Raw genomic sequence first — 14,727 nt, forward strand, 5'->3', positions numbered from 1 at the left:
TATATATATAAATCACCAATAATGAATTATTTTATATATTTTATTATTTATTTTCAAAATGGGATTTTTTACTTGTTTTTTTAAGTGCAAATATTTTATAACTGAAAAGTTTTTGATAATTTTTTAGAAGTTCATTTTTTGTTAATAATTTGCTTATTTGCTTTTCTGATTGTTTGATGTTTTATTTTTTGATTTTACTTGGTTTAATTTCTTCAGAAAAAGTATTTCTAAAATACCCATGACCACTAAATTGAAATTATGTATTTATTATTTATTTAATATTTAAAAAAAGAATAATGTGATACTGTATATTTATTTTGTAATGTCTTTGTGTAACTGTGATGACTCCGTACGTTTAGTCTTAATCATTTGTTCATAGTTAAATAAAAAAAAGAAAAAATCATGATTTAAGTGATAAATACGACAAAGTGTGTGATTATAGTATTTTAATAAAATACCAGCAGTTCTTCCTTTCTAGATGTAAATTATGTTTTACATCATGGAGCTCATTTGTGCTGATATTTTCCCTAAGCAAAAAAATTTGGTTTGCAAAAGAAACCTTTAGGCTGGTAAAATGTAATCGGGGTTATCTGTGTCTTGCTTCTGACTGTAATATCATGAAAGGTGGATGATGACTGTGCAAAATGTTTTCTGAAATTCCACTTTGATTTTTTTTTTGTGGTTTTAGAAAGGCACAAGAATGACATTGTTCCTCTTCATACAGTTATTCGGGGAAAAACACACACAGACACACATACACTTACACTTAAAAAAAAAAAACAAGCCAGAAAACTTTTAGTAATGGTAGATGCCCACTAAATTAATAACATTCTGCACCCGTTTGGCCTTATTTTTTGTTTTTTTTTTAATCCACAAAGTGCCACTGCTCTCCAATTATCAAATGACTCTTAACTAACCTTTCCCCTTCCACTGGCTAGTGGAAGAATAAATGTTGATTGTTAGGAATATCTTTTCTTGCCTAAATGGCCATTAATAAAATCTAAAACTTGTGTAATAAATATACATACATATATATATATATATATTTTATTTCGATGTTAATTGCTTTGTCCTCAGCTGCTGTGTAGTTGCTCAGCGAAAGTAAACGTTACCATAAAATTATGACCATTTCCCTACTAGTAAGACCTTGTGAACTGTGGATTTATGCATTCCAATAATGGTAGAAGAATAACATAACAAATGAATTGATTATTTGTTTTGGTCTGTAAAAATTCAATTAAATGTCCTGTATGTTGTAATTAGGGATTTTTGAACAGTATCATATAGTCCAAAAGTAGATTTGTGTTTTGCTGACTATAAGAGTGCCTGCTTTTATATGGCATATCTGTAAAATTTAGCTTTGGATAGACCTGTCCAGTTCTGTGCATTTCAGGGCCATTTGATGTTATTTAAATGTGCTGAAATGTCCAAGTTATATTATCTGTCATTAGAAAGAAAGAAAGAAAGAAAGAAATATGTTATTGTTAGGACCGAAACATTTTAAAGCAATGGAAGAAATGTCTAATATTTTCATTGGCTTTTAAAGCAGAATATTATGTTTAATATAAGACAATAAAGCTTTGCTGAAATTCCAACCAGCTATACTATTTCTGAATCTATTTCGCATTTGAGGGAGGTTCACAATATGATTAACTGGTAATGTTTGCATAAATTCAGATTTCTACAACTTGTGCTTTCCTTGAATATTTCCTCACTGACTAGTCATTAAGAATTATCCAATACTGCTGTCCAAGTAATTTGGTGTATTGAGCTTGTAATCAGGCCCAAGACGGCCTTCAGTAATATATGGCGATAGTGAAGGCCCATAATGCATTTCAAACTCATGAATTCTCATTTGTACATAACAGGCTGCCTACTACATTTTGACTATGGATGCAATTTGTAGAAAGGCAAAACCCCACAGCGATGGACACGTAAAAAGCTGGATTAAAAAGGTCAAGCTTGACAAAATGGTGTAGATAGCTAAGATTTATAGTTTGATGTAGGATTTAAAAGGGAATCTTTAGAATGTTGAGTGTATCATTTGTTATCCTAAACAGAACCATGTAGGATTCTCCAATGAAAGCTTCAAGTTAGGTAACCCCATTTACATTTTGATAGAACATACATTCATTTTTTATGCTGTTACATAATAATATTTATTTCTTGGATCCTTATTTTCTTCATTACAGCAGAGCAACATGTACATTGTGGTTGATTGTAGGTTTATTCATGTTGACAGAATCTATCAAATTGTTTGCTTGCTAAGAGATAGCACTGATCATAGGGGTAGTCTGGGAAATGGTCTTTGAAGCTAACAATAAAAATATCACTGCCCTAAAAGAAGCGCCCGATTCTACAAACTAGAGCTGTCGTTAGCCTGTAGAAAGGACACTTTCGCGCAAATATACAGCTTTTCTGTATCACTATCTTGGAGACAAGTCCACAGATGCTTTTACTTTCTAATTCAGCTCATAAAACCACTGTGATTTTCAAGTGTAGGTAAAGTCGGTATAAAGTTGTATTTTAGAATGGATTACCATATCAATGTTAATGGGAATTAGGCCATACGCTTTGTTTTTTTTATATGACTTTAGGTTTGATTTTGCAATAAGAATGCCAGTAGGCTGGAGTGATTGCTGGCCAATTAAGTTACTCATAATAAAGTAAACACACGTAACTGTTACTTGGAACATGTTTGTGTTTTCAGAAGAATTATTGGTAAATAATTAATAACTTCTCACTCTTTTCATTTTTTATTCTAAGACTAATTAATGCCTTAGTTCAGGGGTGGGCAACACTAAAGAGATGATAGCAAACAAAAAAAAACTCTTTTGCAGCAAAAATGACATCGCAAATCACAACCGCATCGATCAAATTATAAATATTACTGCGCTTGTGGATCCACGTTTCAGTTGGATTCACTTTAATGTGCACTCTTGTTTGTACAGAATTTTGGTTTGGACCAGCCAACCAAAGTCTAGACTTCATGTACATATAATTCACTTGTTACTTGTTCATGGAATTGATATTGCTTCAAAGTTAAGTTTTATGAGTTTAATGCTGTGAGTGCCTCACGTTCAGTATTACATACTGGTCCACACCCAGCACATTTGGGACGTTTAACTGTTTCCTGAAAAGGCTGTCAACATGAGCTAAGACTCAAAAGAGAACTCTGGAAATGGATTGTGCTTTTACTTTATCTGTAAATACAAGCAAATAAAACGCAAAAATACCTATACAGACAGCTACCAGCTCAGCAAATTAAGCATTACAGTTTTGAAAGGCGCTAATGACGCATGTTGCCCACCCCTGCCTTATTTCCCTTAGAAAGCGTGATAGCGTAGTTACTGATTTTTCAAAAGAAACCAAGAAAGGCATGCATTTTTGGTAGGCTGGTACTTTCTAAGCTGATAAAACCAAAATTCACAAGTAGGTACTGTAGCTTAAATCTGTTTAGTTTTATCACTTGTGCCTTTCTTACATCAACATAAAAAGGCAAGAAGGATACCGTATGTGTTGTTTACATTTGGGAACTGGGTTCAAATATAACTCAGGATGATGCAATGGAAAAGTCAAACCCTGTTCAGTTAGGGTGTCAAAATAAAAAAAATAAAAAAAAAATGAACTGCATTGCTGCTAGAAGTGCAAAGAATAGACAGGAATATAATTATGACTGATTAATGTGTTTTCGTAACATTTTCATTTAAATGCTGAAGATTAAAAAAAAAAAAAAACTGTGATTTGATATGATGATTCAGGTACCAAACTGCATTTATAGTTCTTATTTTAAGAAAATGAAATAATGCACAGATTCAGGGCATTATTAAACTTGAGTCAAATACTCTGTAAAATTTGTACTAAAGAGCATTGTTATTGTTATTGTAAAAACAATTTACTTACATGCAGAATATGTATAAATAAATATAAATATATAATATATGTATACTGTTAGGGCTTGTTCTGTCAAGCACTAAATTTTTATGAAGGTGAGATATTTTGTACCAGTGATTATTTAGATAACCTTTAGAATATCAAAAAAATTACTTCCGCCAATATTGGTACGATACTTCCACAACCGATGTTAAAATTTTGTCAAAGATTGACTTTTTTTTGTTGTTGTTTTTCCTCCCAGCTGAGAATTTTTTAACACAGGTCAAGCCCTGGCAGTATTCTTGCCATCACTGTTTTTAAAGTGAGCACTGTAGAGCCACATCGTGTTTGAAGTAATGTTTGTAAATCTGTATGTCTGTATCAGTGTTAAAAAGATGGAAGCCGATGTTGGAAAGTTCATGAACTGTGATCCATTTTTATGTTGGCAAAATAAAAATATATAAAAAAATAACAAAAACAGCATTCCTATTTGTTGTTCTTTCTCTTTTTTCCACATACAGCAGGTAAATAATAGCCATACATGTACTGCTAACTGTGCCTAACACATTGAAAATTAAAACAAAATCAGTTTATAAAATAATTTCATTTTTTTTAAAGAAAAATGATTGTTTTGTCTTATCCAAAACCAGTTATTACCTAACAGGGCTGAAGGTGCTGGTGCCTCTGCCAGCAGTGTGGGGCACTGGGCAGGAACAAGCCAGTCCAGCACGAGTCCCATTCCTGCATCCCAGCTCTTTCAATGTGCACCACACAGAGACAGAGTCTGGGTTGGGATCTGAGCCCAAGAGCTGAGCCATCAGGGCTAACAACTGTGATATAACCCTACCTTACGGTGAAAGAGCACAGGCTTTCAACCAAACAGTCGCTGTAAGAAAACACAGTGTACAGAAAAATGTAATTAGATTCTCCGAGATCGTCCTCTTAAACCATTTAAAACTGAGCAGAATCTTTTCAAAGATCCTGACTAACAGCTGCCGTGGCTTCAATTATATTCACAGCAGTCACATCATTTTGATAATTAATTTATTCTTAACTTTCTTCCAAGCTCCTTCTTACAGCACACATACGTTATACAAGAGAGTTTGCTTGTAGCAGCAGGTGATTTATTTTTAATAAATACATTTGGAGTAATGCCTGGACATGCTCCTTTAGCACACGCGAGGATGACAATATTACAATCTGATGTGCTTAACTAAGTATATTAACCTCAAGCATATCTTCTAAACCCATGTGAATAAAAAATTCCAAAGTTGCCCTTTTGATTAAATAAAAGTTGCTTAAAACATTAATGTATTCATCAGCCAGGGGGTGACAGATGGGAGCTGAGCTAAATCTTTCATAAAAGAGCTTCTCTCACAGCAGGAATTCTGGCTTCCAAACTCCCCACTAATCTCCTAACGTATACATCAGTTTAGGACCACTAGTTTGACAAAAACAACTATAGCTAACTTTTAAAAACCCCACGCTTAAGTTGTTCCTCTGGAGTAGTTTTCAAGGGCCGTAATCAAACATGCAGTTTATTTGTCATTAAATACAATTACCTAATTTTCGGCTACTTTAGCATGATAAATAGAAAGTGTCACTAATCTTGTTTTTAAGGAAAAATAAACCTGAGGACCTTCTACCAAAGCTGAAGTGTCTGCATGATGACTCTTGTAGCACAGCTAATATTATTTAGTCTTAAAAAAATCCACAGGCTTGACCAACTTAGTGTTCAGTGGCAGCCTAAAAAAGTTGTAGCCGAAAGGGAATTTAGAAGTATCCCAAACATGACATTTATTTTACACAAAAGTGACCAATGAAGGGTTATTTAAATTCGTATTTTACAATATTTACAATCCACAAATGCTAAATATGTTGTTATTTCGCTAAATTGTATATCCACTATGCATTCCTGAAAACGTGCACAATAACCTTTGTTAAAAATCATTGGGGAGAACCGCTTTTAATTTGTACCTCCAGAATGTTCAAATAAATTCATAGTTTGACACTTTTTGTATTAGATAAGTGAAGGGAGATGCAGTGCTTGGCAACGCTGTAATGAAATAAGTGGTTTTAAATAAACATACAGAAAAGTCTATCCGTCTAGATTTTATATAGCACCTGAACCCATCATGGAGACAACATCATAAGGTACTTAATACATTTCAAAATTGAAACGTTAAATAGAAAACCTTTCAACACATTACACACTAAACACTAAATGCAAATTGCCTTTCTTTGTTAAATTTCTTACTTCAGTTCAATTAATAAACCTGCATGATGGACTGAATCCAAAATTACGGTACCATTTATGTGAGTCTGCACGGCATGCAAAATGAAACTTCATCCATCTTCTAAATATATTTTTTTATTACAGGGTTTTAAGAAGTCAGCACCAATCCTGGCAGCATTGGGTACAAAGCAAAATTCAAACCTAGAAAGAACAAAAGTCCTTTGAAAGACACCTTTTCACGTTCTGGACCAATTTACACTCAATAATGTACCTCACAGGAATGTCTTTTGGAAGTGGGAGGAATGTTAAGCACTCCAAAGTAACCCTTTTCATCGAAGTTTGAAAGTGCCAATTATGGTGAGGACTGAACCCAGATGTTTAGGAGAGTGACACAGCACTGTGCCGCCATAAGAAATTTAACAAATGAAGAGACCGTTCATCTCATCAGGCTTGTTTGTTCAGCTAATAGCTAAGCCGTCCCAAAATCTCCTACAGATGCTTCTTGAAGGTTGTCAAAGCTTTTACTTCAACTACAGGTCTCAGTAGTTTGTCCCAGATTCCCACGATTTTTTGCATCAAGAGGTCATTCCTGCTTTCTGTCCAAAATGCACCTCCCCTCAGTTTCCGCTGTTGTCCTCGAGTATGTGATTCACCATTAAACTGAAGTAGTAGGGCATTGGTCCGTGTTAGCCATTATGGATGCAATGAGACGTCAAGCAAAATTACACCCTTTTTTGGCTATCTGGAAAGATTACAAAATGCAGGCTTTCGAGGCAATTCAACCCCCTTCTTCAGTCAGGATGTAATTAATCAATGAGTTCTGCTTGATCTGCTTTACGAATACCTTTGAGAATTTGGAAGACCGGGATCAGGTCCCCAAGTAGTCTCCTCTGTTTGAGACTAAACAGGTTAATCTCTGAGTCCATCTTAAGTCATGGGATGCACTTGGTTGTTCTCCTCTGCACAGCTAGCTTCCAGTGCTGCTATGTCTTTCTTGTAGTGTGGTGACGAGAATTGCACACAATACTGTAGATGTGGTCTCGCCAGTTCATTTTAAAGTCTGAGCATAACGTCCCTTCATTTATATTCAACAATTTTTATGATATAACCTAATTTTGAATTTGCCTTTGTGGTAGCCGAACCGGACACAAACAGGCAGACACGTTCATATCACCCACAACACGTTTATTAACAGTCCCATTATTTACAAAGTGCCACACAAACCCCTACAAGTCCCCAAAAGTGCTGGCCAACACACAACTTCTTCTCCTCCTTCAGGCTGCCTCCTTGCCTCCTCCATAGACCTCGTCCTCTTCCACCCGACTCTAGCCATTGTATGAAGGGAGGTGGCCCCTTTTATATTCACCCGGATGTGCAATCTTCCACCGGCACTCCCCAGTGTTGCGGAAGTACCGGCTGCATCCCCGGAAGCATTCCGGGTGTCCTTGCTCCTTTTCCCCCCAGTACTGCCAGGTGTGGCGTAGGTGATGAGGTCCAGGGTTCCAAAGGCATAAGGGCGCCCCCTGGCGATGACCACGGCCCCAAAAGTACCAGGGCGGTCGCCCCCACATGGTCTGGGGAAGGTGTAAGCCCTCCTCCGGTCCTCCAGGGCATCCCGGACATGTCACCCCCCCAGCCATCTCCAACAACAACAACAACAACATTTATTTATATAGCACATTTTCATACAAACAGTAGCTCAAAGTGCTTTACATATTAAAGAATAGAAAACTGAAAGACACAATTATAAAACAAAATAAATCAACATTAATTAACATCGAATAAGAGTAAGGTTCAATGGCCAGGGGGGACAGAAAAAACAAAAAAAACTCCAGACGGCTGGAGAAAAAATAAAATCTGTAGGGATTCCAGACCATGAGACCGCCCAGTCCCTCTGGGCATTCTACCTAATATAAATGAAACAGTCCTCTTTGGATTTAGGATTCTCACGGAAGGGCTTGATGATGATGATGGTCACGTAGACTTCTGCCTTTTAATTCGTCCATCATTGTTTGAGCATCATGAAGCTTTGAGTAGGTGGTGGTGGCGCAGGCCGCCACCACAAAGAAACCGGAAAAAGAAACAGAAGAGAGAGTAGGGGTCAGTACCGATTTTGGAGCCACCCTGAATAGTTATTTTGAGGAGATTGAACATATAGAGTATCAGGATTAAGTTAAATTACGATTAAAATGAAGTTATAAAAAGGCCATGTTAAAGTAATGTGTTTTCAGCAGTGTTTTAAAGTGCTCTACTGTATCAGCCTGGCGAATTCCTATTGGCAGGCTATTCCAGATTTTAGGTGCATAACAGCAGAAGGCCGCCTCACCACTTCTTTTAAGTTTTGTTCTTGGAATTCTAAAGAGACACTCATTTGAGGATCTGAGGTTACGATTTGGAATATAAGGTGTCAGACATTCCGATATATAAGATGGGGCGAGATTATTTAAGGCTTTATAAAGGTATCTCCGACACCTTTTAATAGCTCCGGCCTATTGCTTAGATGATGAAAATGTGTCGACATAAACCCTTACATCCTTTTCAGAGATTGCTTCCTTTGGGATAGTGTCTCCCATCTTGAACAGTATTTTTTAATTGATGTTCCTTTTGCCTACATGCAGCACTTTGCCCTTTTTTACATTAAACTGCATTTTCTTGTCCAAATCTTCTTGAAAAGTTTTTGCTGCCTCATCAGTGTCTACAATTACTTTAATTATAGTATTAGTGAATTCATAAATTTTCTAACTATACCAAAATCTATACCTTTTATATAAATGAAGTCCAATGACAGACCCCTGAGGGATTTAACTGATGACTTCACTCCACACAGAGCATTCTCTTCTTATTTGTACTCTTTCATACTACCAAGAAAAGCAAAGAAAAAGAGCAATTCCTATTGTTTTAAAAGTAACTCTGTATCTTAATATGCCTGAGGCGGATTGTGCCTGCCGTAAGCAGGATGCACTGCATTTGCAAGGTTGCCTTTTTAAATATAGTCGTGATAAACCATATGCACTTTATTTTATACTTAAACACAATTACCTTGGAAGTTTTTCTTTCATTGGTGCACTAAAGAAATAAGTTAACTAAAAACTGTTTTTATTTTACCCACTCTTGCTTAATATGTTTTAAGTGACACAGAGTACGGCCTACGAGCTCCATACACCAAACAGAAGAGCAGGCCCTTCTCAAACATCCCTCACAGCTTCTTGTTTGCTTTGATTATAGCTGACATAATCAGAAATGGTCATGACCGCTCCTAAGTAAATAAATCACAGTATTTTGCATTTTTTGTCAGGTATTTGAATATTTTGCATGGAAAGAATGAATATTAATATTAAAAAGTCTGTATTAGTATAAGCCACTATAATGTGGACTATTTATAAAAAATGTAATGATTTAATAATAAGCAAGAATAGTTGTGTCAAAAATATTTGAAATATTAAAATGTGCATTTCAATTTAAATGTTTAAAGTAAAATATTCTCTCGATTGTAATATAAATTTGTCACCCTCTGAGAGAGGCCCATAAAGAGCTAGATCCCTAGTAAAGCAACAAAAATCACATAAATAACATCCTGTTTATATTCACGAACCTTGAAATAGTCTAAAACAATATGCCATACACTTGTATTTTTTTAACCTTTTGGGGGTGACTCTTAGAGGGCTAGGAATTAACTTTCAAAGAAAATGATCATATTTGTGATCAGCAACCTCGAAATAGCATAAGACGACACTCAGCATGCTTATATTACTATTCCCCATTTTCTTGAAGTGTTGTAAAAAGGAGTCATTTTTGACTCCTCATATCCCAGTGGGGGTCGGTTGATGCGACGTGGAGAACTTTAAGTCCATCTGGTCATTTTTGTTGAAGACTCCTGTTGGTTTACTCTTCTCATTAATGTGCAATTTGATGAACAAAACATGGCCCCAAATGGCCTAAAAATTAGGGTTTTTTGGGGTGTAGAGGGCCAGAAATAAGGGAGACCCTAAAAAGCAATAGGACGAGTCAAACGGTGCCTCATATGTTGGAGTTTTCTCATACTGATAAGTCAGGAGGTGCCAGAAAAAAAGGAAGAAAAAAAAATAAAGTAATTCTTATGAATAAAGTATAACTATACAGAGATGGGCAAAAGTAGGTTTACAGTTGTGAGTACGCAAAACACAGAGCTTATTCTTGTATTTTTATTTATTTATTAGTTATTGTATTTTTTATTATGTATTATTTGTATTCTTTTTATTGTTATTATTCATTTTGTTATTATCAGGTAGACTAGAAGAACGCGTAAATAATTAAGGCCATCAATTTGAGCACTTACGTGACTGTACCTAAGTGCACTGTGCCACTGTGACATTCTTTTGATTTAATAACGTGAATAAAACTATTGTAATAATCATAACCTGTATGACTTTTTCCATACAGACAACTGTAAACCTGCTTTTGCCCAGTTATTAATGCAGGATGTAGATGGAGTTTTTTTGATTCCTGGATGAGATGAGTTGGCCAGCTGACACAGAGGAGAGGAAAACAAAAAAAAAACTCCTATGATGGGCCATAGGAGAAAAATAAACCTCTGGAGGGTCACGGTTGGAAGATAGAAGTGAGCAAATCAAATAGGTTTGATGTTAGCGAGTTTCTACATCATGAAAGTCAGAATGACCTAAACCAGCTGGTCACCCATCCTCCACTGGACACAGTTGGCACGGTTGGCACGGTCAATAATAAAGGTATCCTCATTTCCTCTGGTACCCCACGTGACTGCAGAACTGAGCACTTTGAGCAGGTGTGGGTAGAATAACAGCGAACTTGGCAGAGGTCATTGTGCCATGTGACTTCTACTTGCCCCAATCGTCTGCAGTATTTTATTCTGGCTCGGTTGGTTTAGATCAACACAATTTTGCTTTTTTTGGCTGATGAATCAATAAACCTTTCACAAAAATATGGGTGATCTAGCTCAATAAGTGAATAAATGAGCAAAATAACACACATATTTCTTAAAAAGTAAGTAATTTTAGGCCATGTGCCAAAATATTCAAAAAACAAAAAGGGCATATAGTGCTTTCAGTCACTAAGTTTTGTTTCTTGCATTTTTTTTGTGTCAAGCAGCACAGAGACACAGTGCTCCTTTCTCAAGGCATCAGGATCCTGGGTTTCCCTCCCACATCTGAAAGACATGGCAGTTTAGTTAACTGGTAGCTCCAAATTAGACCCAACTGGGATCTTAACACCATCTAGTGGTGTTCACTACTCACCACTTGTAGGCCCATCATGCAACGGCACATTCCAGCAGCCATTTTTGTGTGCCTATAGCGTGTTAAGACTTGCATGCACCTCAGACTTAATCCCATTAATCCGCTGAAAGTCAAGGCACCCCACATGTATTCATGTCTTTAAGTTATCATTCAAGGACTTAATTTCATGTACAATAGAATATTTAGCTATCCACCAGTACTTGTGTAAAGAATGAAATAGTGAGTGGATGAGTATGTACCTTACAATAAACTGGCTTATCATCTAGAGCTAGCTACCATGTGCATGATGCTGCTGGGAAGAGCTCCAGCACCCACAAACTTGAACATAGCTAAAAAGGTTACAAAATAGATGCACAGATCATTTTTTTCTGCATCAAAATAAAAATGCTAGAGGGTACAATAACCAGCTGATGTTTTTTGGTAAACAGAATTAAACCACTGAAATGGTTTTCATAATAAATACTGGGGGGCAAATCCCCTGCTTGCTTTACTCACCCAATCCCTTCCCCACACCCAGGGGCAGGCTACACACCAGCTACTTACTGTTTCTGCTGATCGCGTTGTGAAGAGGGGGCTGAACACACGTTAAATAGATGAGGACAGATCAGCTGCTGGCTTGCTGCTGCTGCTGCTACCGAGCTGCGTGAGCTGCTTGTCAAGCTGCATGTCGATCATTTAAAAGCCTGTACAGCAGCTGTCCTTTTGTCTCACTGCTTTATCTCGCGGGACGTTAAGGTGTCTTCCGGGAAGATCACGTCTCAATCCAAGTTTTTTTTTATTATAATAGAGAGATATCATTTGAGCCTAAAATGTGCTGCCAAAAAAACCACTAAGATGGCATCTTTTTAAGAAAAACTTAAATATACTCAAGGTCAATTGATGAAAGTAATCTTGATAACTTGAATTCTTTAAATATGCTCAGATAAAATCCCAATCTATTGAATCCCAGAATTGCATTTTTAAAAGATGAAGGCTTCTTTTTTCAGTTGACAGTCTAGAGTTTCTGTACTAATTAAAGGGCACATAGTATGTGCAAGGAAAAATCTATTCTGTTTAGTCTTCATATCCATTTCCTCTTTAGATTAGAGGGGAGTCAGAGTGTATTCTGGAATCTACGGGTCACAAGGAAAAATTGCTGCAGGAAGTGACACCAACTCATTGCAAGATAGATAAACTGCAGCCATGTACCATACTTATAGTGGGGGCTGGGTGGTCTTGTGGCCTCAGAACCCTTCCAGATTTTTTTTTTCTATTGCTCTGGAGTTTTTTTGTTTTTTCTTTCCTCCTGGCCATCAGGTCTTACTTTATTCTTTGTTACTTAGTATTGCTTAATCTTATTTTTATATTTTTCTTTCTTTATCTTGTAAAGCACTGTGAGCTATATAATTTGTATGAAAACATGCTATATAAATAAATGTTGTTGTTATAAATTCAAAAATCCTGATGAAACCGAATGAATGCCTTCTGGTTGTATGAAGGAATTGGAGTCTCTAATAGAAGGCCAGGCAAACAATGGGAGAGCGTGAAAGCTGCATCTAGAATGCATGACGTCTATAAGTAGCACTAGATCTTCTTGTCGATGGATGAAGAGCTCACTGATATAATTGACCATAAATATCAGAAAGCAACACCACTTTAAGAACACAGGTAAAGCCTGGTTTTGTCCACCAGATAAATCAATACGAGGTGTGGCAGAAAAGTAATGAGACTGGCAACATTGCAAGCGATCTGGCAACGCTGCGCTGTTGTCCTTGAAAGAGCACGTGTATCAGTACCCTCCAATAGCTCAGTGCGAGTTTCAACTCCTTCCGTTAACTACGTGATTTTTGTGACTGCTATTAGCGAAGTTGTGTTTTTGGTTGTGCGTCACGCAAAATGGAACAGCGGAATTTGGAGCAACGTTATGCCATTAAACGGCAAGTGTGACGTTTGAAAAGTTAAAACAGGCCTATGGGGAACATTCTTTATCCCGAGCTCAAGTTTTTCAGGGAGGCCTTCAACTTCGAAAACCAATGAAAACATCGAACGTGTGAACACTCTTGTGAGATCAGACCGTCGTTTAACATTAAGAATGTTGAGTGAACAATTAAATTTGAACAGATTTACCTTTCATCAAATTTTGACTGAACATTTGCACATGCGAAAGGTCTGTGCCAAAATGGTGCAGAAAAACCTCACAATTGAGCAGAAGGACAATCGAAAAAACGCATTCCTGTGGTTCCCCAGCCCCCTTATTCACCTGACCTCAGTCCGTGTGACTTTTTCCTTTTTCCTAAACTGAAAAATGTCCTCAAATGACGTCATTTTGGGACTTTAGAAAACATCCAAAAGAGTGTAACGGACATGCTGAAGACCATACCGGTTGAAGACTTCCAGTGCTGCTACCAACAGTGGGAACAACGTCTCCATCGGTGTGTTGCTGCCCAAGGGAACTACTTTGAAGGGGATAACATTGATGTTTGAAAAAATTAAAAACTTTGGTAAATAAAAAATCAGTCTCATTACTTTTCTGCCACACCTCGTATAGTTTTCATGTGCTAATTTATGCATAAAATTAAATACAAACATGTTAACATTAAATTAGTCTCATTATTTTTAAAGGCAAAATTGCCACTTCATATAAATGCATGAAGATCTATCATAGTTACTTAGTGTTGTATCTGTGTTTCTTCACCTTAAATAAATATATATCCCATTTCGACTGTTGGATGGAAGACAAACACTACACTTATTTCAGGCTATCTTTAGTCTCCAAAATTATAGAATCTCAGATTAGTAAATCAGTTACCTTGCCAGCTATACCATTTGAGTTTGACAACTGAACGCATCGACTATCACTTGGCTAATATACTAAAAGTATATAGTTCGTCCTAGAATTTTGATGTCTTTTGATGTTACTTTTATTTACTGTATGTACTGTATAATCAATTTACCTTGCAAATTAATGTCATCAGTCATAAGAAATTAAACTCATCCATCAGGTAGCTTATATCATTTAAAGCCACCTTAAAGGGTATTCTTCACCCAGGATAGATAGATAGATAGATAGATAGATAGATAGATAGATAGATAGATAGATAGATAGATAGATAGATAGATAGATAGAGAAAGAATTTATAGAAGTTCAAGAAAAGTATAAAAAAATATAACAAACAACAATTCCCTCAAAAACACACAAGACTTTCTTGCTTGGTTAATGATAAGAGAGCTGTTTAGCCGTTTATGATAATTCATCCATTTTACTAAATGAATAGCGCAAGAAATAACTAGATAAATGAATGGCAAGGTGGTGTAGTGGTTAGCAATGCTGCCTCATCTATCCAGCACCCAGTTGTCTGTGTGGAATCTGCATGTTCTGTCAATGTCTAT

This window comes from Polypterus senegalus, chromosome 14 (assembly GCF_016835505.1).
Source record: "Polypterus senegalus isolate Bchr_013 chromosome 14, ASM1683550v1, whole genome shotgun sequence".
NCBI classification, from domain to species: domain Eukaryota; kingdom Metazoa; phylum Chordata; class Cladistia; order Polypteriformes; family Polypteridae; genus Polypterus; species Polypterus senegalus.